Raw genomic sequence first — 26,527 nt, forward strand, 5'->3', positions numbered from 1 at the left:
CTACGTTTCTTCTATTAATGTTTTGTATATGGTGTGCCAGCACCAAGACCTTAGGGTTGTTCCTGGGCACCGAAAATAAAGGTTGATTGATTATTATTATTATTATTATTATTATTATTATTATTATTATTATTATTATTATTATTATTATTATTATTATTATTATTATTATTATTATTATTATTATTATTATTGCCCTTTCTTGACCGCTGCGCGCAACTCCAATCATTCTCCAGTGCGCAGAATACAGCATTGCTACAACCGCTTCTCTGAGCGCCTTGACATCTTTCAAAGCTCCTTTACAATTTACCGTACTGCGCTGTTGAACACAGTATGTTAAACATCTATGATATCTCTGTCGTTCGTTTTTCTTTTTTTTTTATTGCTGAAATTTGGTTTCTCTGCGGTTCTGTTTAACCAATATAGTTGCCTGTTTTTGAAACTGTTTACTTATCATGCTTGTCTTATCATTTGTCTCTATACTCTTGTCATTGTTTTTGTCGTCTTACTGTCAAACTTTGTTCTCTGCTTGTTGTGTATTCATTACAATAAGCTGAGCCACAAAGGCATCTTCTTTTTTCTTTTTTACCTGTACCCAGGCTCCGCCTGTGCTTTATTTTTGTAATTTTCGCTACTTCAATATGTGTGTGTCTTGTCGCTTGTTTGTTTCTTGCAATATGTTTCTTGTATTTTGTTTTCATATAACTATCCGTGCGCCAGCACTCAGGCCTCTGGCTGTTCCTGGGCACGTAAATAAACATGATTGATTGATTGATTGATTATTATTATTACTATTATTATTCGACATCTCGACATCTATTCTACGACACTCTCGACATCTATTATCAAAATGCTCGGGGTCTACGTACTATGTCCTCCGAATTTCTTAGAAATGTTGTGTGCTCCAAATTTTCTACAATTGTTATTACTGAAACTTGGCTTTGCGATGATATCTCATCTTCCGACTATTTTCGTCCGACCTATGAAATTTTTAGAAGTGACAGAAAGTTAACTGGGCCTAAGCAAAAGGGTGGCAGTGTTCTCATTGCCATCGATCGCTCAGTGCAATGCGTGCGGCGTGCAGACCTCGAGACTGAGAAATCAGTCTGGCTTGAGGTAGGCCTCGAGAGGGGCGAGAAGCTGCTCATCGGTGCATTCTATATATCCCCGGATATTTTACCTGCTGAATATAATCGAAAGCTCACATCTATTGAAAATGTTTCCAATTCACACTCCAACCATAAGCTAATTATACTTGGGGACTTCAACACCCCAGGTATTCACTGGAACAGTCTTTCATTTCAGCATAAAAACCATTATGCAGCGCAGAAATGCAGCATGTTATTACATTTTCAATCATTCACCTCCTTGCAGCAGTTCTGCCACATAGAAAACTTCTGTGGTAATGTCCTAGATGTGTGCTTCTCGAACTTGGAAAACGTACAAGTGTGTGCCTCCGAAATATCTCTTGTACACCCCGACAAGTTTCACCCCCCTCTTTTTGTCTCTGTCTCTGTCGCTGCCCAGCATCGCTATGGTGGTGTTGACGATTGTGCAGTCCCGCGATATGCTTTCAAGCGTGGAGATTATGCTGGGCTGTATCACTTTTATTCATCTGCTGAATGGTCTAGTGTTTTTGATGTCAATGATGTTGACAAACAGGTTCGACGTTTTACCGAAATTGTCAGCTAGGAGTGGCATGGAAAAGTACATCCATTGTTATAAGCCCGTTCATTCCCAATTTCCCCACTGGTTCTCTAAAGAACATCGAAGTTCACTTAAACTTAAGGACAGCGCCCACAGAAAGGCCAAGCGTTCTGGGCTTGACAAGTGGAAAGCGGAGTTTAGTCGGTATCATTCACTTTGTAAAAACCTCTACTGGCGTGACCACCAGCTCTATATAGAGTCGTTAGAGGCTTCTGCGTCTCAGAAACCGGCTGACTTCTGGAGGTATGTACGCGGCCGTTCTAAGGCGTCTAAAGAACACATTAGCCTGCTTAATTCCGATGGGGAACAGGTTGAGGATGTTGCCACCAGCAAGTTTTTATCCATATTTAAGCACCGTCATCACAATCACAGTTTTCATCCTGATTCTGACTTACCCATAGTTCCTTCAATCCCTTCCTTGAACTGCAGACGTATGCGTGCAGACCTTACATTTCTTCACAAAATTGTTCATGGTGACCTTTCTTGCGCAGACCTGCTTAACTGTTTAGAGTTTAGTGTACCACAAAGGCCCACCAGGTCGCATCGCCCGTTCTTGACCGCTGCGCGCAACTCCAATCATTCTCCTGTGCGCAGAATACAGAATTGTTACAACCGCTTCTTTGAACGCCTTGACATCTTTTAGAAATCCTTTACAATTTACCGTACCGCGCTGTTGAATACAGTATGTTAAACCCCTATGATATGTCTGTCGTTCTTTTTTTTTTCTTCTGGAATTTGGTTTCTCTGCGGTTGTGTCTATCCAACTGATAGTTGTCTATTTTTGAAACTGTTTACTGTCATTTGTACGTCTTATCATTTGTCTCTACGCTCTTCCCGTTGTTTTTGTTGTATTACTGTCAAACTTTGTTGCTCTGCCTGTCGTGTGGCCTTTACGACAGGCAGAGCAACATAGGCATCTTCTTTTTTTATTATTTTTTACCTGTACCCAGGCTCCGCCTGCGCTTTATTTCTGTAATTTTCACTACTTCAATTTGTGTGTGTCTTGTGGCTTGTTTGTTTCTTGCTATATGTTTCTTGTATTTTGTTTTTATGTAACTAACCGTGCGCCAGCACTCAGGCCTCTGGCTGTTCCTGGGCACGTAAATAAACATGATTGATTGATTGATTGATCATCATAATCATCCTACAATAATCTAATTATGTTTATGTTCACAGTGCTTTCAACGTCTGTCTGACGTCTGCTTATGGCTGGCTGCTTAAGCAGTTTTGAGGCAAACTTTGCCCTTAAATGATTCTTTTTTTCTAACCCATTTCCACACGATGACAAGAAGGAACGCTAGCTTGTTGAAGTGTGTCACAATATTCGCGGCCTATGTACAATTTTTCGCGGATGTTTTGCCTGTACATGTCCCCTCATTGTTATCTCAGAAATCTGACTTTGCGACCGCGTCTCATCTGCTCAGTGCTTCCCTCCGATAGTTAGCAAGTTTACCGTGCTAACAGAAATTCCGGTGGTTTGATGCAAGAAGGCGGAGGTGTTCTTGTAGCGGTTGACAGATCGCTGTATTGTGTTCGACGTCAGGAGCTTCGAAGGCAGGAGGAATCTGTCTGGTTAGACGTGTGAGCCCCTCGAAGGCAAGAAACTGCTCATTGGAGCGTCCGATGTTGCGCCCTTTCATCCATCGAGCACGCATCTACATTTCTTACCCCTTAACAGTCACCCTCAACAAGGTTCTTGTTTAAAAGGGCGACTTCAACACTCCGGCATCAATGGGACAACGCTAACGTTTCTCTATATAGTTATAACACTGAGCTGAGGCGTGGCATGGTCCCTGATTTCTTAGCCTTTACTTCTTTACACGAGCTAAATCGTACACGAGCTAAATCGCAGCATTTGTACAATCGTACAAGTGCTGCGGCTGCGGGAACATTTTATACCTGTGCTTCACTGCTAAATGTGGCAGTTTTCCTCTAAGTTTTTATTTCATTCCGCCCAGATAAGTTGGGCCATTCTATCCTTATTTCCGCAACATCATCTGCACAGCGTGGCATAGCTCTGTGTATCGCCATTCAGGCCGTGTTCAGGCCGTGTCTCGCCGTTATTCTTTTACCCAGGTGATTATGCAGGGTTACACCACTATCTTTCCTCCTCATATTGGTCAGCAGTCCACTGTGCCGTTGACGCTCAGGTCAGCTGCTTCGCAGAAATTGCAAAGAGCTGTATGTTACATGCAGCGGAGAGACTAACGCATCTTACAAATATTTTCGTAAGGCTTTCAACGTTGATACTCACCCTGTTGCTTAAAAAAAGAAACACTACTCTATTCCCTAGATGCTCCTTTAGTTACCTTCATAGACGCGTAACCTCCTTAATAGACGCTGTTACCTAAGAGTGATTGAAGAAACATCTGTCGATAACAATCCAACCAGTGGCGTAGCTGCTCAGGGGTCCGTGTTGGGTCCTCTTTTATCCTCCCTTTCCATACCCAGAGTGCGGGCGGCATGCTATGATGCCCGTTTGTTTCCTTGCCTGCTTTGTTTCTTTTTGGGCTTGCCGGCTTGCTGAGTTGGAAGGTTAATTTTTACATTTCATAGCCTTGACTAGTGCCGATTTCATCACCATCGTCGTCGTCGTCCTCTGCATGCGCATAGGTCGCGGCCTTAACGTCTGCCTTCATATTACATTTACATAAACTTCAACTCCTCCCCAGTAACCTGAAATAAATCATGATTGGATAGCCCCGAGAGGTTCATGAAAACGAATTCTGGTTCAAAGAAAAGAAAACACTCATTCGCATTGTTAGTGCTTGAGAACCGCTGCGTCATGAGAGCCATGACTCCTTTGCGCTGAGGCAGACACAGTGCGCAAGTATTTGTCGGCTTGCCGCAATCTTTCTTATGCTACGTTACAGTTGTACTAATGCAGTGCCGTGTGTTAGCGGTACAGTTATTCTGTCCTGACGCACTGACGTAACACCTTTTGACGCCGGGCTGTCACCTTTGTCTGCAGAAGTAACGCCGGCCGCTGTGGTGTTCGGCCTCCTCACACCCGGCCCGGCGCAGCCGCTCGCAATGTCTTGCGACGCGCCGTGCCCGCAGCGAGGAGATTCCATTAAATCTTCATTGAGACACGTCGATCTGCGCTCTCCCTCCTCCGGCGCGCGCGTGTCACTGCGTGAGTCGTAATTAATGCGCCGAGAGACAAAGAAGCTCCGCGTTAATTAGACGCGCGTCTAGACTGGGGCACGAACAGAGTGCATTTCGGCGCATAATTAAAGCGGCCCACCGGGTGCGGCGAAAGTTTGCTCGAACCCGCAGAAAGGAAACGACGGCGGGCGGAAAAGCTGAAAGTTACCTTTTACTGGAGGCGTGCAGCACCGCTTGGCGCGTGCTGACCGAGTGCTCCGGCAAGTGGCGCCTCTTGTAACCGAGCGGTGAGGTCCCGAACTAGTCGGCCCGTCTGTGCCGCCTGGACCCCTCGTCCTGTTGGCCTCACACCTCCTTTCGTGCGGCGCTCGTAGGCGCGGTTTTCTCTGCATGACACGATCACCCAACTGCTCATCCCGTTCAACTCTGCTACCTATGCCTCTGCGAAAACACATCTGACCCGCCCGAAGTGATTCCGAAAGCTTGAAATACGGTCAGGAAAAGGCGAAGTAATCACACAGCCCAATACCGTTATATACCTTTCGGTGTAACCACCCAGGACCCCTGCGATTAAGTTACCCGCACCAGTAGCCGGCCATATCACTATTATAATCTGGTCTATGCTTTACTAAAAAAAAAAAAATCGGACATTTTGTCCGTAAGAAATGTGGACTTCTTAATTTTTACTAGAACACCGAATATAGCTCATGACAAAACCCGTATCTTCGTGCTTGGGAAAAATGGAACTCCCTGTTGAAGCCCTTGTCATTCTTTCATTAAAAAATAAACACAGGATACTGGTGCACAAATGAAGGGGTTACCTCTTATTCACTGGCGTAGGAACAATTTCTTTCGCGGTGTGTGTTCTAACATTTCGATTAGACCTAAGCGTACCCCTAAGCCCCCAGTGCCATTGACGCCCCATAGTTAACTGCTAAGGAAGTGCATCTTATTAACAGTAAACAAAAAACATAGTCTACGTTTATTTCGAGAATCAAATAAGCAGTCAGCGACTGAATTACGGGAGGTGACGGTACAAGGGGTACATTTGCGGGGGAGGGATGGCTGAATAAACTGTGCCCCTTAATGGTCTGCTAATGTGAATGCAAGGCATGGGGACCAAGCACCTTGAACCAAGATACCTAAACAAGGAATATTTCGCCCCCCTTTTTTATATAGCTTTATAGCTGCAGGTGAGAAAGGCAGAGATATAATAACACCATGCTATTACTTGCGTACTAAGAAATCGCTCCCAGCAGAATACCTGAAACACGGCCCCCAAAAGAGCTTGCAATAGGGCAACATGCAACCTGAACATATTACTTTTGTTATACTACAAAATGCGAGCAGCAGAAACTCATTGCCAGGTGCCAACAGCGATGCGACAGCTATGAAAAACAAATTAATTTGGTGCTAATTAGAGACAAAGAGAGAGATAGCTTTTAATTGGGTAGAAGGGCTCTAACGAGAACGATTAGCACCTGTTCACCGCCGTGAAGATGAACCCTGTGACAGTGAATGGTAGTGGATGTGCGGCGACAGAATTGAACCACTGCTATTCCGTTCACTTCAAGCAGATGCCGTCAACACAGAACTGAAACAAACCGAACCCAAGTGACGAAAGGCCCCACCTTTTCCCCTAAAATGAGGAGATCAAAAAAATGTACGCCCTACCATATTTCCAGTGTCTGCACACTTCTCAAGTTGTTGGAAGACCAACAACTGCGTCTAGGGGAGCGGAATTGACGAATAGGCCTGGAAAACGATATGACTAGCAACCGTGTTTTGCACTGACGTTACACAATAGGAAACTACACGCTCGCGTTGCCTGAAGCTAACTAACGTTCGCTCACGTTCATATAGCGTATGACGAGCCTAGTGAATGGCCTTATTTGCTCCTTTGGTTCCAACAATACCACAGAAATCGTATAATAGGAGTGTACTTAAAGAAAAATTTTCCCCTGTGGTTTTCCTAGCCGATCTGCCCGTTCATCGCCTCTCTTATCAACCATTTTAAAACGGTGTATGAAATGGCGGTGAAAACAATGCACAAACGCGTGTTTAAAACCGTATATAAATTGACGTATCATTAAGCAGTCTCACGGCCTCGTTCAAGCTCTGGTTTGCCTCATTTCAAGCTGCCCTGAGTGCTGAGTCCTGAGTAGCCTGAACATAATGGTTCCATACTGCCTGGCCCACTGGCGCCAGGCTCCTCGCCCTCGGGCATGCCGCCTGAGGGGCACACCAGAAGACCTCCGCAATGGACAATGGCGCCGTGGGCCCCCGATCCGCAACTGCCCAGGACCTCGTTTCTTCATTTTTGATCCCCTTAAGGGTTTTTATTTTTTATTTTTTCCATTCCACAGCAGCCCCCCAGGGGCAATTTAAGTGAAATAAAGACGTGAAACAACAACAGTACGTGCGCCCCAAAATTTGCGTCTGTGTGAAAAAGATGCTTATTAAGCATCATCGTATACAGCCGCGGAAGCCGGTTCAGTCCAGCCTCAACCAGAACCAAATTTTCTGTCAAGTGAGCTCGGAAAGTTCTCCGTCAGGGGCTACAGTATGGCCTCTTATCAATAGAAAAGATAGTTGTTCCTGTTTTCCTTATATAGGGAGTTTAAGCCCTGTGGCGTGAATTTTGCCGCGTGTTCAGATGGAGGCGAAATGCGCCAGACTTGCGATGCATTTTAAAAGTAACACATGCGGGCTAGGAGGGACAGTCCGACTACGGAAGGCGTAGGCTCGGAGGTTAAGCTTCCCAAGTTGCGTTGTGGGAAGTCACTCTGTAGACCGCATTTTGACCTGTTCTGTATACCACGATCGAAAAGGGAGTGAACAAATAATGCTCATTCATCTTTTTTTTTTCCCGGAGAAGAGCTCGCAGCGATTTGTCAGCGGCATTGAGCGTCGTGCGGTAGCCGAGCGCAGTAATTTTCGGCCCATAGGAAGAGCCTGATTTCCGGTGATGAATTCATTCGAAGCCTCACTTCGAGGAGTGGGGCCATTCCAGACGGACAGGGGCGGAAACACACGAAGATGTGACTGAGAACGATGGGCGAGCCGATTCCGCCCCAGCCTGTCGTCTTCCGAGCAAGTGTCGCGTGGCCTTGAGACTAATCCCCCACTGCAGCAGCCGCCACTGTTTCCGTCGTTTTATTTTATTTCCTAACGCGGAGCTCAGTGTTAACCGAGACACGCTCCTCGTTTATTCAGCCGCCTGGCTGCATGTAGGTAGGCGGTCTTTCTCAGAAGCGAGAAGTGTTTCAGGCCCCAGAGGTCCGCGAGGCACGTTTCAAAAGTCTTGGCTGCCCATCTCTTCGAATGCAACAAGTGCTTGCGCGTAAGGTTCCCCGCCACTGGCCGGCTTCCTTGGGCTTTTCTTCGTCGCCTGCGCACGCCGCCGCCCCCGCTGGCTCAGCGCGGGACGCAATAGCCGATTCTTGTGCGGCTTCCCGGCTTCAAGGTCTGCCCAAGACCTCCAAAGCCCCTGTGCAGACGCCGTTCTACACGACCGTTACCAGACTCTACAGAGTGGGCACCGCGAGTTTTGCCCCTCGTGCGCGAGTACAGGGGGCGTCCGATTGTGCCAACCCATCCCGCCGCTTTTGGCCCGTGTATAGAGCGACGAAGCGTGGAGGCATAGCAAAATAGCGGGGCGACGCAAATGGGAAATAAAAAAGCAAACACTGACAAGGCACATAGCACCAGTCTTAATTACGTGGATGAAACAAAAGGGGCGGGGAAAGGGTTACCGAGGGCATAGGAAGCAGGAATGAGGGTTTCAAAATTCGATATGTAGCCTGAGAAAAAACAGACCGCAACTCCTTACATTTTTTTTTTTTTTTTGCCTCCGTGCTTAGAGCTTGGTGCTCGCGTGTAGGTGTACTAAAATTACAAGACGGGAAACGCTCCTGACAGAACTGCATGCCCCGAAGGGTGATTAATGCGTGTGCTCTACTGCGTGGTCATTACGCAGCACCTGAAAACAGAGTGCAACGTTTGAAACCTCTCCGTGGCGCAGCATGAACAACCGCGATACATTTAAGTATGCTTGAAGGCCAGGATATTCTGCAGGTGCCGATTGGGCAGCGTATATCGACCGACCCGCCGCGCCTGCTCGTTCTGTGCCACTTGCTTCCTCCCTAGCAGCCGACTTGATACGACAGTACAATTGCCGGGACCTGTTCTGAACGGCCGTTTTTCGGTCCACCTGCAGCAGTGTTTCAGTGCTCGTGTGAATCTACGCCTCGAGAATCGGGCGATGCGAGGAGCCGCGGAGGCACCGTAGTGTCGGCAGGCGATGGGCGCGTGCCGTCTTCCGGGCGGCCGGGGCGTGCCATTTGTGAGATGGAACGCACGCGCCCTCAAGGTCGAGGCTCGCAGAGTGGCCTTGGGGGAAGTCCTCCTCGTCGGCGCGACGCCGTCCGGACGGCTGCGCAGCGAGCTGCCGCTGGCGTGGGATGCGCCGCCCGCGTGAGGCCGCCGCAGCTGCATGCCGCCGTGTGCGGCCACGTCGCCCCCCCAAGCCTGGGCGCCTTCGACAAGGGGAGACGAAATGCCACAACCCTGGCTAAACGAAACCTGCAGGGAAAGTTTCGTTGCCGGACTCTGGTTATATAATGACCAGATGCTCCGGCTAATGAACTGCACGTTTGAGGCTACGAATATTTCCCGCAACCGAACGCCCGCAGACATCAAAAATAGCGTTGACAGCCTCGCGTCTGTGACGACACACTCTATAGCAGAGATACGCTGGCGCCGCTTATCTTGGTTTTTAGGCGCCGCGAGCAAATTGTTCATGTTATCGATGAAGTTGGTTGTGGAAGTCTTTCTGAGAACAGAGATAGCGGAAATGTTTATGAGGTCAAGTAGAGACCATGATGAGATGTGAGAGCGAATAAAAGAGCTTAAACGATAGTGCCCAGTGCGGGAGACAATAAACGGACTTTTTTTTTACTTTGCTTTTCTTGTGGATCAGGCATGTTCGTATTAATACGCATGCGTCATAGTCAGTTTGAAAAGGCGAGAACGATTACCATGAAGGGATAATACTTGGTATATGAAATGATGATTTGCTTTACTCCGCCCCACGAAAAAGCAATATTCGAACTGAGTTAATCATTTTGTGTTTGGCTAAGGCATTTTGCTGCTGAGCCCAAGTACGCGCGATCCTGGCCGTAGTGGTTGCTTTTCTGATGGAGGCGGAAAGCGAAAGCGCTAGTGTGCCGAGATTTCGGCGCCCGTTAAAGATCTGATTGATTGATTGTAGGGTTTAACGCACCGACGCAACGCAGGCGATGAGGCGTGCCGTAGTGAAGGGCTCCGGATTAATTTTGACCACCTAGGGATCTTTAACGTGCGCCGAAATCTCGTGAACACGGGCGTTTTTGCTTTTCGCCTCCATCAGAAAAGCGGCCGCCGCGGCCGGGAATTGAACCCGCGTCCTCGTGCTCAGTAGCACAACGCCTTAGCCACTGAGCCACCGCGGCGGGTCCCGTTAAAGATATCCATGTGGTCAAAATTAATCCGGAGCCCTCCACTACGGTACTCCTCGTAGTACAGAGATGGAGCTCCGGCGCGGTAAACCTCACAATAAATCAATAAATTAATCATTTTGTGTTGAGCCAGCCCCATTACCACTATTTGTGATGGGATCAAGTGTAGCTCAGTGGATATTCGTATCCCTCTCAGATGATAATTTCTTGTGAGAAAAGTTACATTTGAGGGCCTGCATGGTCAGCTCGAACGTAATCTATTTAGTTGACCCGGAACATCAAATGTTCGAAATTTCTTACGAGAAAGTTCTAGCTGCTCGCGATATGCGGCGGCTGAACACTGAATGATGTAAAATTAGCTTCACGACAAATACAAATAACGAGCATCCGGAAAAAAAAAGAAACATTTCGTTTGCATACACCCGTCGCTTTCTCGCATTCCTGCAGCGCGTAGTACTTCAAGAATGATGTCGCTTGAGCATGCGGGAGCGCCTCACAGAGTAAGGGCTGCACAGGTAGCCCGACGTGCACTGAACACTCCCTCTCAGCTGTCAGATGGGCGTCAGATCCCTATGAAACAGGGTCGGGGGCTTCGTTACGTGGACATGAAAACGTAGCCGAATGCAGTCTCGCTCCCTGCCCGCGCCCTGTCGAAGAATCTCTTATGGGGCCACCGCTGGGGGCATCCCATTGACGACAGCGTTCGACTAAGGCCTGCTACAAAGGCGCCTTCTTCAGCGCATGAGACCAGGGCGCGTAATGAAGCCATTCTGCGCGCTTTATGCATCGCAGGCCACGATTCCGACGCAGCGCACCGTAGTGGCTGGGGGAAGGGCGGAGGGGAGGTGAGCGTAGCCGGTGATGAGCTATGAGGCGGGAGGAAGTCGCGGCGCTGACGTCGAGCGCCGTCGGTCGGAGGAAGCGGCTCCTTTTGAGCGTGTCCGTGACGCATCGATTCGGTGGCCCGACCGGCACAGTGCATGGTACTACGGAGGCCTTCGCGCGGTACCCCGATCGAACAGCCCCGCTTCGGGGTCGCTGCAGTTTTGGGGGACCACCTCTGACGTCACAATGACGTCGCCGAGCCGTCACGGGACCCTTGGCTGGCCGCCCTTCCGCGCCCAAATTCCGGCGGTGTGCCTCCCGCTAAGAAAACGAGGCGCTGATGAATAGCACGCTATTTCGGTGCATACTAGTGCCCCGGCCGCCTTTTCCTCTTTGGCTGGCTTCAAAACGCGGCTTTTGGAACGGCGTGAAGGTCGCGCGCGACCGGTAGCATTGCTGCTCCCGGAGGCTCACGCCGGAGACAAATGCCTGGGAACTAGTGCCAGTGGACGACGGGGATGACCGGTTTGTGACGAAGCCGCGGAAGGCGCCCCCTGGTCTGTGCGGCGGCACCGAACGCCCGCTGCCAAGTGCGCACTTGCCGCGCCACCCTTGCGCCCAAGCGAAAATAATCGTGTCGCTCGACATGCCGAGGAGGCGTGCCTGCTGACGAAGCCGTCGGCGGCAACCGAAAGAAGTCTCGCCGCTGTGCTGGAAAGAAGGCGCCTTAGCTGTAGTGGTGACCGCTTACGAAGACCCAAGCTGCTCACGCACGCCAAGCGCGCCAAGAATCGGCCGTCAACACTCGACAGAGAACACTCATGCACAATGGCGAACACGGCACTTGGGTTACAAAGACGTTTCGGCAGTATTGGCGATAGTACCGTTCGCGACACTTCGCGCGCCTCCTCCAGCACTCCTCCAGAAGAACCGATTCTACACCACGGCTCAGTCGAGGGTTCGGCTTTCGACCGCATTAGCCGAATTTTTGCTGCAGGAACAATATCAGAAAATGACCTCCGCGCACACTGCTTTTTTCCGCCCAATTTTTACTCAGTGTACGCTGTGGGCCTCCTTCCATTTCCCTTACGTCCATCAGCTTAACAAGTGAAGGCATGTGCCACGTGGCATTTACATGTTACGGGACAATGCCACAAGTAACAGGCTGTGAATCCGATTCACTGTCCAACTTCTTTTAAGACTATGTACTTACTTGGGCTATCCAAAACGCGAAAAGTTTCGTGTGCCTGCCTTTCTGTATGTCAGACCATTCAACCACCCAGCCAAAAAATACAGGCGAAAGAATGCTAAAACACGCTGTGTATATATAGGCAAGGCTATTCCAAACTACTGAAACTGCTACCGTGGCTTATAATGTTCACGTTATTCAGTGCAAAGGAAACCTCAGGCATATTCGAGACAAAATGTGAGCACATAACCGAGAGTACCAGCGTTCATTTAGTTATGAATACATATTCGAATGGTTTTTACGATAGCAGATGAACAAAAGAAAACTCGTTAAAACAGTGTCGAAGAGGTGAGATAAAAGCAAACGCACACAAAAAAAGATGTCGAATCAAGCTGTTTCAAGCCCAGCAAGAACAAAAGGCTCCAACAGATGGAGCCCGTGTAGTGAGAACACGGGAAAATTGATCTGAGTTGAGCAAACATCTATTGCCGCCACAATGGGAGCAACGGGAAATGGAAGAGCATGAGAGGTGGGAGTGGGAGAGAGGAGAGGTTCTCACATGGTAGGGGCGACAACTGCAGCGAAGCTAGAGCAGAACGCGGACGATTGTTTGCAGAACATCGACTCTGTTTAAAATGAAAACTGCGCTTGTATGAATAACAGGCGCCAATGCGCGGGCAAGGACATATAACATTTAAAACAACCCAACTTTTATGAGCGAGCGTATGTCACTATTGTGACCCGACAGAATGTGTGTAGAAGTGATTGAGCTGATTGTATTCTGTTTAACGCGCCGACGCAAAGCAGGTGGTGAGGCGCACCGTAGTGGAGGGCTCCGGATTAATTTTGACCACATGGGGACCTTTAACGTCCTGAGTGCGTGAGTGATGCTAAGGCGGACGTCTTGTAACGGCTTGCCGGTCACTGCTCGATCGGAATGAGGGGAGTTGAATGATTATCAAAAACAAGAACAGCAGTCCTCACGGTAGCTTAACTGTATTCGCGCGTCGATGGGCATCAGAACTGCGCCCAAGGGCGATAAAGACGCATAAATCTGCTGTCTTAAAAAAATGGCCGCGTATCTGCGTTATTCACTGCAAATACATCGAAAAACTGTAGCGTTCTCGGCCGCTGTAGGTAACGCCCCTATTAATTAATTCTGTTGCGCATGTGGTATTTTGCAGGCTGTCCAAGAATTCAGATTTAGTTTCAGCTTGTCGCTTCTTACAAGATACCGGTGCGACAGCACTGCAAAGCCCACCTCGCTTTTCGTTACGAATAGCGTGGCTAAGTTTTCGAACAAGAGCAATTGTGCGTGATATTGCACGACCACGCCATCACTGCCTGTACGCAGTGTGCCACATCCATCCCCGTCTGGGACGACGCCAACGTCTGCGGCACGATGGCGTTCAACAGAAGCACCTGTCACTCCTCTGAACGCTCGTTGCCGTTCGTTATGCGTGGCTCAACAGCATGGTTACCAGGTCCAGAAGGAAAATCACCAGGAAACTGGCAAAAGTAGCCAAAAACTCGCCGCTTTAGAGTGGACGTTTGAAAAAGAGCCCGACAAGTCGCCATTTTCAGCAATGCGAGGCTAGTAAGTACTTTTGGATTACCTTCACGACAAAAAGGCCGAAATTCCGAGAAGTAGAATACCATATCACAAAATTTATTCGTTTGCTGTGGTGCGGGAAAGCGACAACGGTTGATTACTGTCCACAAAAAAGCTAAAATATGCAGGTTTGGGTAAAGCATTCAAAGAATATGAATGACTCAGAAAGGGCTTTCACTGCACACCATGTTTTAGCACTTTCGCTGCCTCTTTACATGCCCGCGCCTATTATACGCCGTCATACACACTTCCCACCACTATGCCTGAAATATCAAGCTCCCGTAAACTACTGAAGCATCACACTTTAAACCGTCGGCGTTGCTTGAAGACTTTAACGCTATTCATACGACACCAGGTGCCGTACAGAAATTAAGGCAAATGCCAATTTAGAGTTGTGCCGGTAAGTAGCGCTGTGCGGTGGTGTGTCTTAGTGACTGATTCGTTGGGACCTATTCTAGGCTTTGCCAGATCACCGTCGTCTGCCCTAAAAGGTTGTTCTGTTCTGTTTGTTCAGTCTCGACGGCTGCACTGAATCATATAAGACCCTTTTTTTGAATAGTGGAGCGTCAGAAGTGCCCGGAAATATACCAAACCTTTTTTTGGAAATATACCAAACAAGCGAGGCTTGTCGTAATTTCCGCCCTCATCTTGACGGCTCCCTTCACCGAGGAGTCCTGCTTAGATCCCGATGGCGACCGTCGCCGCCGCAAGGAGCGCCGCCGTCACGATCTCCTATCGACAGTGCCCATCAACCCGGACGCACTGCCCCCTGGGATTCCCCGCGCCGCACAGGTCTTCCTAAATCGTGCGCGTTATTGATACGCGTTAACTGATGACGTCGTGGCCAGGTGGAGGCACACCTTCGCGAGACACGACGGGGTGGCAATTCCACAACAGCAGCTTCCAACGCTCTTTCACCTGCGCAGGCATCACCGTCCGACCCTTTATACGACAGCTATGCATGTGGGCAGGCGCTGAAGCCCACCATACATCATCTTGTATGGGACTGCATAGGTCTCATGGGGCCACGATCGACACATCTGCCTGCCTGATTCCTTGCTTACGAAGACTGAATCCGTCCAAAGGGCCGCACCAGAGAGACTTTATCCGCATTGGGGAGGTTCGTCCATGACTCCTCCATGTTAGGGCATTATTGATGCTCTCGTCTTCACTCCCTCCCCTTTCCCCCATGCGGCCTTCAGCCACCCCTCCCAATAAATGTTCGTTTGTTGTTGTTGTGTCGCCACACTCGAATTTCTGTCGCCACGAGTCTCGAAAAGTCGCCAGTTTGGCGACAAATTGCCAGACCTTGGTAGCGTCTTTCCAAACGCTTTGCTGCACAGAGCACCCTCGTGACATGTGTGATGTCACTACGCGCGCTATTCTTTTGAGCGCCTGCTAAAACGAGCCAATCGTTCGAAAAACTCTGTGGCGTCAGTTTATAGTACTGAGCACTGGCGGTAACGGCTCGGGTTCTAGCCCCAGCAGGTCTATCTCTTAGTTTTTTTTTTTTTCATTGCCTAATTTTTTATAACTTCAATTTTTTTCTCTAAACTCAAATCTACGCGTTGTCTTAGTTAATAATGGTGATTTTGTATGTTTTAGGTCGCTTTAGGTATGGGGCGCAGCCAATGACCACGTTTAATTACCGTTCTGCATCGCGCAAACGGACATGTCACGTGGCTGCTCTGTGCAGCGAAGCGTTTGGAAATACGCGACCTGGTACCCTGCTCAACTGGTACTGCTTCCTTCGTTCACGCGTAAGATGTGCGTTCTATTCCGGCATTGACTCTGCTGATATTGCTGTTCGTGTCCATACATTTTTGTTCTATTTCTTCGGATGATTTGTGTCGCCGAGGTGCAGACAAACATTTCGTCGTTTACCGAAACGGGCCCGCGTCCACACGGTGCCCGCGAATGGCAAACCGATGCGACAGGCGGAGCAAATTCGTTCAAGGACGGCACCCGGCGTACGACTTGGCTCAAAAATGTCACCCGCGTTGTGAAACTGCAATTCACAAAACTTCGATCACGACACTGCAGCAGAATAGTAGCGCCATACCTGCCGCAGCTTATAGCAGGGATAAAATGAGCGCATTGTTTCTGCACTGGCAGGATAGGTGGGCAGGCCCAATGTAGGGTTCCACTTGCGATGGAAAGAAAAAGAGAAAGTGAGGAAAACTACCCGAAATAAAGCCTCCCCATATTCAGTGCCTTTTTTGGCTAAATGATTAATACAGAAAGAGCGAAAGCCGAATTTTCGAGAGAATTGGGATGACAAAAGTTGCAGTTACCCTGGGACTCGTCCTTTATTAGCTGAACACCGCTATTTCAGTCCCGAAATTGCACGTCAAATTGCCAGAAAATCTAAGTATGGCAGTTTTTCGTAACGCTGTCATGATGCACGCGTGGACTTTCGGCATCATGGGCAAACAACATTCAGCGGGAGGCGCCAGTGGAGTCGAGTCGCCCGTTCCCGTCACCCTCCCTCGAAATTCTCGCCTCAGTAACTTGCTCGATGCCTGCGCGCAAACGCATGCATACTATCTTGTACATGTTCATCGGCTTAAAAGGTAATTACAAGAAACAATTACGAATAATTACTTGGATGGATGAGCTGGGGTCTGCGCAGCAGTGCGATTCCGGTTACGTGACAGATATGTGTTGACGAGGTTGATTTACTCCGGCTCCCGTCTCTCCTCCAACTTCCGGCTACTCTGTCCTCATGTCGGCTCGCGCCGAGGATTCGTTCGCACAGACAACGATGACGCCGGCAGGGCTTCTGCGAAGTGGCACTACTACTGAGCGGCAAATATTAGTACAAGTAAGGGCAGTGGGAAAATTGTGAAGAACCGATAGATTTGTTTTAGTCTGGGTGGAATATGTAGTTGGGAGAGTCGCTGTTGAAATCTCGGTATGCCGCGGCTGTATTTCTCATACGTAGGAAGCGAAACACCAATACGCCCGCACGTCAGCTTTCAGTTTCCATCAAAGGGGCCGTGAAGACAAGTTTAGCTGATTCGGAAGGCTGCACTCACCCAATAACGATGATGCGCATTTCAACACAAATGACAAACAATTAACCTAGAGTAGGGAAACAGGTGAAGGGGTGTAGTTGCAACGCAGCACCCACTTTCTCGTACATCCGTTACGACGTTGCAGGGACGTGTGTGGTGCGATATTAGCGCCCGCTTGTTAAAGCCAACTCCAAGAAACAGGACTGGGAGATTGAGTGGTTTGTGTAACCACTAAATCCTGCCATTTTAGCTCCATTTTTTTCTGCCACTTGAATGCTAACGTTCCGTTAACGCACTCACAGCTATGACGTCATAACTTTCTCAACACGCCACTGGTGATGTTGTGTAGCGCAAAAATTGAAAGCTTTTCAGTATTTCTGATTTTTTTTTTTGCATAAACGATGTCCTTCGGGGCAGCAATGGAGTTGAGAGAGTTACCGAAGCCTAGTTCTTTCAAATAAAGCAAGGCTTGTTGTCTTCAGAAAGAAACTACAAGATTCTTGACTTCCGTTATACAATTGAATAAAAGATTGTAGAGAGGAACTTTACAGCCAGAAATAAGAGTTCGGCGAGTACATTTCGGCGTCCCTTTAAAGATCATCCGGTCACAAAAATAAATCAGAAGGCAACGACGGGCCTCACATGCCACGCGCTCTTAAAATTGTCAAGCCTGAAAATCCGTGTTGAAATACCGCTTGATTGTGTTACAAGACTCAGCCGGCTTGAATGGAGCAGTTTTTCTTTCTTTTTTTCATGACACAATTTTTAACCCCAATTGTTTGCACGCAGCAACTTTGACGTTCAATTAAAGCTCGGAAAAAATACCGGGCACGACACTTAACAATTTCTCTGCAATCAGTCACAAAAGGCAGCAGTTCATAATTTTTTTTTCGACAGCCTCGTCCTCGATTAAATTGCGCTGAAGCGTAGACTGACATGATGAGCGATGTGCCGTAAGCAAAAAAAAGGAAACTTTGTATGACAAATACAGGCGGCGCATGTCTTTTTGGCCAGCAATAAGTGTGAATTTCTTCATCGGGTAATTTGGTAACACCCCCCCCCCCCCCCCCCCTGAAAAAAAAAAAAAACCGTTTTCGCCAGTAGTCCCAGCACTCTTGCACAATTAAAAGACGTACCCAAGTACTATCTTCCTTCAGTGACCAAGGTTATGGGTTTCTGCCGGTAAAATTGTTCTGAACATAAATTTCTATCGAAATTACTCAGCCTATGTTCTACAGTCTTAAACCAACGTCACCAGAACAAGTTTTAGTAACGTTGGCTTAAACACTGCGTGCACTGTAAGAGGATGTGATAGGCGAGGTCATTTTACTGCGAGCTGAAACACCCGCTGTCGCAAACTGCATAAAAAAAGAAAAGGGGGATGAAGGCGGATTAGTTGGACCCTTTTCCTGCAAAGCGACGACAGGCGGCCCTGCTGCATTACAGCACGCCACAGACGGTTCAAGGCGAGAAAGCGCGGGTAACCTTCGTCTAGTTCCCCTCAGACGTTTGACTGCGTAACAAGCTCGAGATGAATGGGGGTGCAAAGTGCGCTATGCGCGGCCTGCAGATGAATGGAGGTATATACGCTATGCGCTGTGTGCAGCTGCAGGCATTTTCCCCTGGTCCGCCCTGCAACCGTCTCCCAGCGATCTCACTCGACCGGCCGCATGTCGCGACGTCAGGAGGACACATGCTTCCGACTCCCATAGCTACCACTGCACTCCGTGCTGGCTGCCAGCGGCTGGGGACTGTCTGTTTAAATTTAGAGCGCCGCGAGCGGAGTAAGGCTTGCCTCAATAAATAGTCGCTCATGGGTCGGTCGCTCGTCTTCTTCAACCGTGGCCTCCCGTCCGCGGAGTGATGGACGTGGATCAGACCCGGCAGCCAGCTCGGGCATATCGCGCACTGGGGCGGCTGCTACGCACACGGGAGATAAACGGAGAGACTATAAAGGGCGGATACAGGCGGCGTCCCCTCCCCATACATACATACAACCAGGAAATCGGTCGACCTTGTCTGGTCTTCGCACCGCAGTATTTTTTCTGGTGAGAGCAGATGGCTGGTCAGGTTCAGTTTCTCTTATCTCTCAACCTATTTGCCACTATTATTTTATTACACACTGCCACCGTCACTCGAGAGTCATTAGAGGCCTTGTCCTCGGCAACACCACGCGATACTCCCCCTTTGTTTTATATTAGGTTTGCCAACCTTCCAAAACTTTCTGAAACCCATTCCTTCCCAGTCCTTTTGCGCCTTCTCGAACTCCACGACATTGCGACTCCACAAAGGTTCAAATAAGGAGGCAGAAAAGATACAGTGTATTGCAGAGCGCTTTATACGCTCCAAGTATCGCCGCACTGATACATACATGCTTCTGCAGTGCGGGTTGGAACTGTCGGAAAGTTGAAGGACAAAGCAAAGACTGGGAATTTATTTTCACATAATGCAAGGAGCATTAAAATTGCCTAAAGGACGCTATGTAAAAACTCCTCTAAAATATGGTTTACGAAAAAATCACGGTTAAGTACTTCAACCTATTAGCACGCATACGGACATGTATCGGTATTCCTTTTTTTCCTGATGCTATTGAAGTGCACAACAGACTGCCAAGTGATGTTGTGGAGTGTTCGTGCGTGCAAAAAAAAAAAAAAAAAAAGGCGTCAGAATGTTTTCGCGAAATGGTGGGTCAGCACAAATTTCTTTTGTGGCTGTGCTCTTCTGCAGTGTTTGTGAAATGAACAGTATTTGTTTCTTCCTGTAACGACCCTCAATAGATCTTACCAAATAAATAAATAAATAAATAAATAAATACATAAATTGAGAATTAAACTTCGGTTAATTGCAGCCCTCAGGCTCGATTTGATCCTTCTAGGGTTGTAAGCAAAAACTACTTTACGACTGTAAATCTGCCAAGTGGGTGATGCATATTTGATTTGAAACGGGGAGTGGTTGCTAGTTAGTTCAGGGAACGGAGCCTCAATAGAAGCCCACCCTGGCAAAGTCGAACCTGTACCCGGGAGTGCCAGCCACATGTTCATGTTGTTTACTGCCGAGCAGGGGCGTAGCCAGGGGTGGGAGAGGGGTTGTTTCGGTGTCAGAACGCTCTCCGAAATTTTCTGAGCGGTTCATTTCCCCGAACGTCCCCTACTCCTTTCGGCCTTTTTAACAGCGGAGCTGTTTGAGCTTGAGCTTGGTCCGGTGGCGTTAGCAAAAAAAAAAAAAAACAAGAAAAAAACCGCGCTGCCTGTAAAGGGTGCACCACCGCAGATAGGTCATTATAACAGTGAAGTCGGCTTTCGCGCCTGCTAAAATGTGAGCAAAAGTCGCATATGCGTATGCTCACCCCTTACTATACCATTTTAAAAGTGATAGTCTTTCTCGGGCTGCTTGGGCTACCCTTAAATAAATAAATAAATAAATAAATAAATAAATAAATAAATAAATAAATAAATAAATACTAGTGGTGCAAGGCTGGAGAAACTGCGGACCTGGAAGTCAACCTAGCTTCATCCCACTGGGATCCACTGTGAGTGTGGGGGAGCGAACAGAACGGCCCCGTAAAATCCGGCAAAATTTGGCCTCACCCCTCTATAGCAAGAAAATTGCAAAACCTAAAAAAAAACTTAGCAAAGCCTAGCTAGAAACCTAGCAAAACCGGAAGAAGATGGGTCGGCCCCCAGCTCCCCTGTTTCTCCGGCCTTGCACCACTAGTGCAAGCTGCGCCAATTTTTTTTTTCGTCAACGCTGTTCACGCTCAGGACATCGGTATAATAACATGTAAAAACAAAAATAAGAAAATAAACAGGAAAATTAAAATGAAATGATGTTTGCGCGCAGGTTGTCTTTCCTTTTGGGTTTGCTCTTTTTTTGCGGACGGCGTATAACAGCGCCGGAAAAACATTGCCAGCTACGCCACTGCTTCCGAGGTACAATGGGTTCTCTCACGCCACCCGCCGCGGTGGCTCAGTGGCTAAGGCGTTGCGCTGCTGAGCACGAGGTCGCGGGTTCGATTCCCGGCCGCGGCGGCCGCTTTTCTGATGGAGGCGAAAAGCAAAAACGCCCGTGTGTACGAGATTTCGGCGCACGATAAAGATCCCCAGGTGGTCAAAATTAATCCGGAGCCCTCCACTACGGCGCGCCTCATAGCCTGCGTTGCGTCGGCGCGTTAAACCCTACAATCATCATCATCATCATCTCTCACGCTCCCTGCGTTGAACCCGCCACGTTCTTCGTTGTTTCGCGCACTTCAATTTGCGCGTCATTGAGTCACACGTAGTTCTGCCCGCGGTTGTAGGTAGTTCTGCGCGATGCATGTCACAGCAATGCAAATCTTAGCAGTCACGATGAGGAACAGTGCAGTAAAAGCAAGATACGCATTGATAAATATCTGGATGACTTATGGGGCGAGTGAAACCAGTCGCACGGTTCTGGAGAAAGCATGTATATCACAATGCTCCAAGTCGGGAAGTAAAGTGAGAGAAAAGAAAGCGTAAATACTATCTCTACTCAGCCTGTGCTCAAGCGTTGCGTAAAAGTATTTTGCATTTTATTTGTACCCACATAGCAATATGACCCTTATTGCCAACGAAAAACACGACCATCTCCTGTACGAAAGAAAAAATTACGCCCATAAAACGCAGCTAGTCACCGCTCATACTAAAACAGGTATAATTTATAAGCGCCTCAATCAACCCTGTTGTCAACCGACGATGGTGACAACAGTCCAGAGAGAACGCAAAATACTGGCAATGAAAAGAGCCAGGAATAAACATGTGCTATAACAAGTTCATTTCATGTACAAAAACCACTGGAAAAGGAACCCTATCGCCAACACCAGTGGTTCACGTATATAAAGAGAGGCTCTAAGACATTTCGGCGCAGGTCCTTTCGGTACAGCATTTCTTGGTACGGACATTTTGACGCACGGGCGTCTCGAAGCGCGGACAATCGGCGCACGGCTGTTTTAGTGCATACCCACTTGGTACCATTACTTTGAATGGTTACTTTGATAGCCTAATTACATACTCTCCACATATTTTTAGCCTTTGGGATGCGCTAACCGTAAATCTAAAGCGTTTACTACATTCATTCCGTCGATGTATACTCCACACGGCGGCCACAACTCGCCGCGTTCTAGCTACACTAGTCCGCTGCTCAAGGTTGGATTGGCTTTTGTGCTACTTTTCCTTCATTGAAGCTCTACCGAAAATCACCGTGGTGCTGTGATGTTGAGACCCTTCTCAACTATGTTCATCTGTCCGCATGCGTTCTTGTGACAAGCGATTTAACGCTTCATGTCAGCTAAAAAGCCTTTTTTTTCTGTCCGTCTGTCTCTGTGTGTGCGCGTGCGTAAGCGTGTGTGTTTCTGAAATCAGCGGTAAAAAGGCAAAGCTCCAAGTAATGAATTCACAAACGCGAACAACTGCTATTCAACCGAGGGGCACATAAGCAGAAGCTGGGCTTTTACGCGGCAAACTTGCACTTGGGCTATGCAGTGAAGCGGGCCGGGGCATAAGTGTCTTGAATAACCCCTAGCTCATCCTGAAATTTCGCAAACCAATTCACACCCATATACATATCTGGCGCAGAAAGGAACTCCAAGCCTGCCATCGTGGGTAAAATATTGAAGAACCTCTGTCGAAATGAAACGCTGGTCACGCCACTGATGGGCTGCGTGGCACGCCGTAGAACGGGGTGCGGAGAAACAAACTCCACCTGTTGCTCGTCATTGTGGACTGACATTTCGCACACATGGGCGTTTATGGTCTCACATTGGCCAAAATAAGCGCGGCGGCAGTAGGTGCTCGCACTCGGACGCCCTGGCAATCTGCGAAACGCTTGAGCCAGTGAACCGCCGGTAAAGGCGCATGGCTGACATGCATCTAATGGCAGCTCAAGGCCACAACTTATTGTCGAGAAGCCAGGAATGTTAGCGGGGAGTACTCGATAAGAAGTCTGTAGCTATTCCGCAGTGCTACTGAACAAAAATAGCCGCAGCTCTTTGTTCAGTACTCCGCAGGAAAAGGCCAAGAAAACACGAGCTAGAGCTTTTCACGGAACAGAAAAGAACCGAGCTACACACAAGCAAAGCTTTGTACATAATCCTTCCTTCCTACAGCTTATCCAGGTTCCAAATCGCCGACCAGGTTCCATTGGACACGTCAATGCTCAAAGGAAGCCGAAAACAGTATGGCCTAAAGAATCTCTCCCTCATTCAAACCTCGGAGTGCATTGAGAGCTTTGTCTGTCGTCACCAGTCAGTCAACGGTACTCCGTGAATGGCTCAGCGCAGAAGGTATATCATCCATATTTTCATATCTCTGCTGCATCTTTAGTGCGATACTGTTCAAAGCATCTATAAAGCAGTTTTATTCCTGGAACTGAGTGATAGCCGACTGATAGCTGCGATGTTCTCTGTGACGGCACAGCAAGGATATTGTGAAACCAACAAAGCCTGCGCGCGGAATTTGAAGAACCCAGGAAAGGGAGAACAAATTTATACAAAAAGACTGCAGGATCTGCTCTAGCTGGTGATTATCCATAACGAAAAAAGCGACCGTGAAAATCTCCACGGGACACGAGGCACAGGAACAGCGCTTGTGGTGGCTGATTCTGCGTTTCGCGTCCCGTGAAGTTCTTGCGCCCTGTTTTGTTTCCGTCGTGAATGGCCTGTTGCGGTAGTATGCAAGTTCTCTGATGTGCGCATACTCAGAGCCGTATAATGATAGGCTAGGATAGGCCACACTGTCTAACGGCCCGCTTTTACGAACCCCTTGGAAAAGTGTCCTAGATGGTCAAAAATATTTTTGCGTGGCGGCAGGACAAAAGACGTGAACCATGAGATGGGTGAACGATATATTTTCAGTATGTACATGTCGGCCATGGCAGAGACTTCACTGGATGCGCGCCTGCCCAGGTTCTTCTTTCTCGGACATGGGGCGCATAGCACCATGTTGTTCGCTCCTCATTGCCGTCATCTTCTTGTAACAATACGTTTTCGTGTAATTAGGCGACATTACCTAGGCGCGCATTTATCCACCACAACTGAACCATTTTTGAGATGTTGGAAAAAGTGTTTCCGGGGCACTTTAACAGGGACCGCAAGCGAAGAAGTAATACACAAGGAAATCGGGCAGAAGCAAAGCAGCGGCGATTGGATGCGTTACACGGAGTCGCCTCGAGCGTTATAGAGTGCATGGCTTCTGGGAGAAAACTTGTCTGCGTGCAGTGCCACTTCCTGCTGTTTTCCCTCCTTCGAGACGCAGTGGGTAATCGATTCGGCTGAATAGTTACAAAGCGCTGCGACAAAGGACGGACTTTCCGGCTCGTCACTTGCCGGCGTATGTGCGCTCGCGCGATGTCCTCTTGGCGCAAGAGGCTTTCGGGCTAAGCAAGGACCCAACTTTCCCAGCTACTGCTCGGCTTTCCATTCGTATCTACTCAGAAGTATGAGTTTGTAGTTAGACGCGGTATAACGAGCACGCACGCACGCACACACGCACGCACGCACGCACAAAAATCGGTTTAGGGAATCGGTTCAAGTGGCTTTTTCGAAAGTAACTGTGGACCGGCTGCGGACCGGCTGTGAATGTTTTTTGAAAGTAACTGTGGACCGGCTGCCGTGATTAAACGAGACGCGATCATCGTTTCCAAGGGCGTTTTTTCCAGGCTTGCTAACCGTAGCATAATTACTGTTCCAAGACATCTGCAGACTTCCGTTTCCTCCTTCCTTGGACAGTATAGGGTCCGTACACTTTATGACCTTCCCACCTCAATTTGATGCAAAGTATCGAAGCCACACGTGAATGGAGTAAATAGCAGATGAAGACATTTTTGCGAGCGTCAGATGAGCTATTCCCGAAAGCTCGTCGCTGCTCGCATTGACATAACGGTGGCGACCCCGTGCTCGGCTGCGGGGCCCGCCTTGGGAGCTGGGCGGCGCGGGGGAGGGCGCACCGCGCCCCCCTTTGTCACTCTGCCCAGCTCCAAAAAGACCGCGCGGAGGAGGCCAGGAAGGGGCGGCTGGCCGCGAATGACGCAGATTTGCGGTTACCGCCGGCAACTACGCGGGCGCGCCGAGAAACGCAGGTGAAAGCGCCAAAGGGTCGGGGAGGCGGCTCGTGATTTATCTCGGTCGCGGTGATGCCCGCTCGCCGCCGACTCCTTCCGGGAAAGCATCTCGAGCCGGTCCCGAAATACGGCCGCTCTCTCTTTCACGGCCGTTCGACGCTCCTGGCGGGCTGCGACGCGCGGCGCGAACCACGTCATTGCTACCGCACCAATGTTCGCCTAACTGTCGCTGCCAACTAAGATTCGAACGCACACACACACACACAAAAAAAACGAGGTTTGGCCGCTTTCTTGGTTTCAGCGACCTGGAGAATACAATGCAGTCGATTATATTGTCGCCAGTCTGGGTTTTGTAGCAGGTGAAAGCAGTGAAAGCAGTTACGGGGCGGAGGAGGACGAAATGTCGACAACTTTGTCACGGTCGTCGCAGTAGGTCTTGCCATTTACAACACAAATGCAGCCGGCAAAAACATTCACACCTTTCGAATGTAAGCAGGTGACCATACGTGAAGGGATATTCTGGGCAATGCACTGGCACTCTCAACAACAACCACGGATCTGCTTCGCCGCAACGCGCCCAAATGAAGAATACTTGCTATCGAAGGGACTATGTAGGCCAATAACGACACCTGGCATACGATTCCAATTGAACGACGTGGTCTGCGCGTCGACGTACGCAATGCCGGCGTGACGTATTACATTGCGTGTAGTCCCTAAATAAGTCAAATTTATGAGTAAAAATGTATTGTGTGCCTTGTTGCCAGCTGTATTTTCTCTCTTCGAAGCAGCGATTGGTACTGCGATGCACTGCGGCAAAGCAGGCTCGCATAAGTTTTGTGCGGAATAAAACTGGTTTAAATTTCCAACTTTTTGGCTAGTTTCATGTTTTTCTCATAGGATCTATATAGCCTTATTCGGCATTTCCCCTGTGATCACTGCCGTTTCCCTTCAGTAGAACCTTATCTTCCTGCGCAATACCTGGTTCGTCCCTTAGAATGAAGTCCATTTTATTTCAGTTATACCTTTGCGGCTTTTTCATGTCTATTGCATAGACGAATCAAACCATATGGCATGCCCAGCCAGGTGAACTGTTGGGCAGTCACTATGCTAATAAGGCACCCTGCGTTGGGATTCAAGGAAAAGAGAGAGAAAAAAAAAGTGGCATCGGGACCCTCGGTTGTGTGTCTTCTCCACCATCCTTTCATAGCGAGGATCTACAATTCTCAAAAGCTTTAGTTCCGGTTCGATGATATGTGACATATTTCTTTAGGCATTTCGGTATCGTTAATGTACACAGTACATTTAAGATTTATTCCGCCACCGGTACTTCGGTACATTTTTGGTTACTAAGCGATACTTTATAGAGACGCACAAACTGTTTCCAAAGATCGCGTCTCAGGGCCCCGATGGTTCCATGCTGCCACTTGTTTTCTCTTTTCCTTGAATACCCGCCGCGGTGGCTCAGTGGCTAAGGCGTTGCGCTGCTGAGCACAAGGTC

The sequence above is a fragment of the Haemaphysalis longicornis genome, unplaced genomic scaffold (assembly GCF_048455015.1).
Source record: "Haemaphysalis longicornis isolate Haplotype H1 unplaced genomic scaffold, Haemaphysalis longicornis Haplotype H1 scaffold_1, whole genome shotgun sequence".
Classification (NCBI taxonomy): domain Eukaryota; kingdom Metazoa; phylum Arthropoda; class Arachnida; order Ixodida; family Ixodidae; genus Haemaphysalis; species Haemaphysalis longicornis.